General features: G+C 42.4%; 1 non-coding gene across 1 annotated transcript; it reads right to left on the bottom strand.

Annotated features, from left to right (window-relative positions):
* Positions 1-1,340: 1,340 nt before the first annotated feature.
* On the bottom strand, positions 1,341-1,459 carry LOC111743699. Its single transcript, XR_002781841.1, has one exon. It is a non-coding gene; the product is annotated as a 5S ribosomal RNA (ribosomal RNA).
* Between the last annotated feature and the right edge of the window lie 3,722 nt (positions 1,460-5,181).

The raw sequence follows: 5,181 nt of genomic DNA, 5'->3' as shown, positions 1-5,181 counted from the left end.
TAGCCCCCTGAACTCTCTGCCTCAGAGTCTGACCCAGGGACCCCAACCTATTCTACCTTCAGGCCGTTTCCCAGTATTTACAGCCTCATTCAATTCTTCTTCCTGGCTTGTTTACTTAGGGTGTATTTCTAGAGGAAAATTTTGGTTGGTTAGAAAGAGGGAACATTTTTAAGGCTTTTGACACCAGGACACAAATTGACCCTAAAAGGTTGGACAATTCACGATTTCACTGATGCACGGCGTGCGATGGAGCCCTTGACCCCCATCCCCTGCCCTCTCTGAGAATTAGTTTGTTGGTTTGATTTTAATTTTGGTTACTTTGATGGCGAGGAAAAGCCTTGTCACTGCTTTTGTATTTGCAGAGTATTGAAAACTGGTAATGTTCAACAGCTTTTCACACGTCTATGCGACATCTGTGCTTCTCCTTTTGTTAATTTTCTATATGGTCTCATGCCAATTCTTTTCGAGGGTTATAAATCAATAAAAAGAAAGTCTAACTCTGTTTGTGTAGACAGTTTTCAAACTTTTTATAACAGTGTCGTTCCTGATTTGTATTTTTACTTTGTTTTTTTTTTTTAAATGTGGAGAAATAGTCATATTTTTGTGGTTAAATCTATCGAAATGATCAATTCTTTTTTTCCGTATAAATTCTGTATTTGAACTTATGCTGATAACATGTTTCCTTGCCTTGTGAGTGGACATTCACCTCAATATCTTTCTAAAGCTTTTTTATTTTTAACACATTTTAACCGATTTGGAATTTATTTTACCATCAAACAGGATATACAAACTGGTAGCCTGGGCTGGACTGGGCCTGCAGGTTGTTCTGCTTATGTAGTGCGAGTGTCTCCCAAAAGAGTATGTTCAAGTGTCCCTCCGCCCCCGTGAATGTGACCCGATTTAGAAATAGGGTCTTTGCAAATGCAATCAAACTAAGATTAGGTTTCTGTTGCTTTGTGCCACCCAGCTTGTGGGCATTTGTTACAGCAGCTCAGGGAAACAATTATAGCCTGATTCACACACTGTTTTAAACTGTTTGAAATGATTGCCAACAACTAAAAATTTGGGGATTTCCTATAAAAATGCAGATTTCTCTTAAAAGCACCTAAACTCTGAGCCTTCATGTTGGTGTAGTTCCCGTTGGACTTTGAGTGTGCTTCATCTGCGTAAGCAGGTAACACGCTCCCCTAATGCTGGCAGGGTGGGTGGCACAGCTCCCATCTTAACTATTATTTTTTTCTTTCTGTATCTGTATTTTTTTAGGCGAGGCAACCCTTGGTTGACCTCACAGATTGCAAGGACCTTGTCAGCTTACGATCCCTTAGATCCCTTATTTTTTATGCCTACAGCACCTGGTCTTCCTAGGTGGTCTCCCATCCAAGTACTAACCAGGCCCGACCCTGCTTAGCTTCCGAGATCAGATGGGATCGGGCTCGTTCAGGGTGGCATGGCCGTAGACTCTTTCTGTATCTTGATGATAAACTTATCTCAGCACTATTTACTAAGTAGTCTAACAAACGTTAATAGGAAATGCTGCATTTGTCATCTATGCTATGCATTTGTAGCCCCTGAGCTTTTGGGCGGGGGGGCTTTCTACTGTGATCCTCTCTACTCTGTCTAAGCGATGTGTCATTAGCGTTGCACAGTTGGACTTATGGTGTTTAAAACTATAATATCGACCCTCATTGGGCAAGTAGGGGATCAGGGTCTCCTTTGTTACTAAAACTCTAGCAGTTAGCATCTACGAGTTTAATAGAACTGAAGGCAGATTCTGCCTCTTCGATCTGAAACGGTGGCCCCGCCACTTAAAGGGGTCATCCTACTGGAAACGTCCCATTCCTTTTCTTGCTATAGATTGGTTTTTCACGACCAATTTCTTTTGCATGGGGGAAAAAAAAACAAAAATGAGTAGAGTCGTCTCATCATTGCGGTTGTGAATATCATTTGTTGTCTGAAAAAATATGTGGAATTCGAACGGGGAGGATGTTTGTCAGTCTTGTAAACGTCACTAAAATGCACATGAATGCCCTCTCTCCTGCAGCGCAGGGTCACCTCGGATTTTGTGTGCACAAAATTTGAATTCATAGCAAAGGGAATAGCTTCCTTACTCGTGTCTTTGGAAGACCTAAAGGCGTGCTTAAAACGATCGATTTATGATGACGTTCAGAAAAACCTTTTATTTAAAAACTTGAAAAAATTTTAACAACTTTTTAATTTGAAATAATTTTAGTCTCACAGAAAGTTGCACGGGAGTGTGTGGGGAGGTCCTGTGTCCCTCTCGCCGTGGTAGAGTTTTACAGAGCCGGGTAGTGCCGCATCTACACCCCTGGGGTGATCGTACACTTCTCCCAAGTTCACCGTCATATACACACTCCTTTGTGTGTCACGTGCAACGGTGCAGGTTTCCACGCGTATGGCTTTGCGTAACCACCACCATCATCAAGGTACCTGACACACGGTCACCACAGGCTCCCCTGTCAATCCTCTGTAGCCACACCCATCCCTTCCCCAACCCCTGGCGACAACGAATCTTTTCTCTATTTCTACAGTTTTGTCATTTCAAGAATGTGATGTAAATGCAATCATACAATAAATAGCCTTTCAGAATTGGCTGTTTTCAGCCAGTATCATTCCCTGGAGATTCATCCAGGGCGCGCCTGTTCCTTTTCCGTGCTGTGTAGTTTTCCACGGCACGTGCGTACCACAGTCTGTGTGGACATTCACCACGGCAGAACATTTGCGTGGTTTCCAGCCGTGGTCTCTCGTGAATAAAGCAGCTATGAACAGTCATATATATAAGTTCTCGTGTGGACATAAGTCTTCTTTTCTCTGAGATAAATGTCCAGATTGCCATCGTTGGGTCGCGCGGTAAGACCATTTTAAGTTTTGAAAGGAACCACTAAGCTGTTCTCCACAGTGGCTTCTGGAAAAACCACGTATTTAAAATAACCCTGTTCTTATGTGTTCATCACTTCAGATCATCTTTATTTGTTCTCTGCTTAAAAGGTAATTTGTGTCTAAGAGGTGACCTAAATACAAACTCGATAGTGTTCTGTCGTTTGTCACTTCTTCGTGATTCTATTTTTCATTTTTTATTGTTGATAGTTTTTAGCAGTCATTTTCTCAGTTGTTTATCTATTCATGCTTTAATCACGACTCCTCATCCCCTGGAAAATCAGGAACCTTAGAAACAGAACTCACGGTGAGGGTTCTCATGTAAGCGATTTCTGGGGTTTGACTAGCACAAGTAAAGTGGCCATGAACACGTGTGTGCAGGTCGTATGACACAAACTTTCTTTTTTCCTCGAAGTGGAATTGTGGGGCCCCATCTTAAGTGTACGGTTAACTTTGTAAGAAATATCAGACCATTCTGCCGTGTAGTGGCACCTGTGCGTCACGGTCTAATCACGTGTACCGGTGTCTCGTCATCCCTCACCTGGCAGTCCCCTAATAGCTGACGATGTGAGCGTTTTTCAGTGCACCTTGCCCTCTGTGTAACTCCTGGGGGAGTGTCGAGGTCTCCTGCTCACTTTGAAACTCGAGCTCCATTTTCTTACTGTTGCATTTTGAGAGTTCTCTATCTAGTCCTTTGTCATACGTGTGATTTGCAAATATTTTCTCCAAGTTTTGTTCCTTGTCTTTTCATTCTCTTGACAGTGTTTTCACAGGGCAAGTTTTAACTTTGATGAAGTTCAATGTATCAGTTTTTTTTTCTTTGATGATTTTTTTTTGGTGTGTCATGTCTAAGAACTCTTGGCTAACCCCAGTCACAGAGATTTTCTATGTATTCTTCTAAAACTTTTATGGTTTTGTGTTTACATTTAGATCTCTGTTTCATTTGCGTTACTCTTTGCGTAGGGTGTGACGTTGAGGTTCATGTTCCCTTTTCTCGTTCATGAATAGACGGCCAGTCGTACCAAGGACTTCATCCACTGAATTGCCTCTGTACCTTTGCCAAAAATCAGTTGGCCATATCTGTGCGTGTCTATTTCTGGAGTCTATTCTGTTACTTTTTAAAATATGGCTCCCGAAAAATTTTAAATTACATATTCAGCCCTCATTCTCTGTCTGTTGCAACGATGGCTTCAGAGCATGAATGACAGCACAGAGGGCTGGCCAGTGACCCCTGGGAGAGGTGACCCCCGGGGGAGGGCACGACCTCCTGGTCGTTTTCAGCAGAGGCGGCAAACCTCGAGTGGTCGCCAACACTTACAGCAACCAGGGCTGGCAAGGACGATGTGGGCCGGATGCCACAGCGTCCTCCCTCGTCCTCATGGCCTTTACTTGGGTGTCTTCTCCCCTCCCTTCCCTTGTGGGGTGCCGTTTAAAACCCCAGAGCTGCAGTTCCACCTTCCTCACGTCCCGCCATCTCTCCCTCTCCCTCGTGTTTAGTATGAATGCTCGTTTATCGTCCTAACACACTTTCTCTTCTTTGTGCACTTTGAGTTATTTCTTTCTCTCTTCTTTTTCGTTCTTTCCACGTTTTTCCTTTGTATATCCATAACTTTTACCCACTTGATTTGTTCCTTTTAATATGTAATCTATGTGCACATGTGTCATTCTCTATTTCCCTCTGACATATTTTCCATCAGAGAGAGTCATAAACATTTACGACCACTTAGAAATACACAATAATAGAATAATCTCAGGTTATGATAAGGGTCACGCCTATTGTAACCAGCGGAGTTTCAGCAGCGATACTGTGACCACATCTTTTAGACTCCCCAGAATATTAATTTTACTGGTAGTCAATATACAGTTGCTATAGGCATAGAAAAGAAATTAAAAGTAGCTAGTTATTTACACGTTTTCTGGAATAAATTTACTGTCTTCCTCACATATGTTCAGAACACCTACCCTCTCTCCTCGGTGGTAACCGGTGAAATAAGCACTTATTTTATATCCTTTCTACCTCCTGCTAGAAAATTTGATGGTTTTGCTAGAAAAATTATGTGTTGACGTAATGTGTATGATTTAGTGATATTAAAGCTAGTTCGGTTTATCTGATCCCATTTATGTAAACAAGATGGCGACACGTGGGAGAATTCTGTTTAGAAGAAAAATTAGCAGGATGAATTATCAGTTCTGATTTGCATTCCCCGACCAAAGACGCAGTGAGACGTCGGAGCACCCCAGCGTCCCCACTGATGTCCCCTGGCGTGACTTATTTAATGTGGTCCT

This window comes from Pteropus vampyrus, unplaced genomic scaffold (assembly GCF_000151845.1).
Source record: "Pteropus vampyrus isolate Shadow unplaced genomic scaffold, Pvam_2.0 Scaffold119, whole genome shotgun sequence".
Taxonomy (NCBI): domain Eukaryota; kingdom Metazoa; phylum Chordata; class Mammalia; order Chiroptera; family Pteropodidae; genus Pteropus; species Pteropus vampyrus.
The sequence above is the reverse complement of the archived record's forward strand: the minus strand, read 5'-3'. Positions and strand labels throughout refer to the sequence as shown.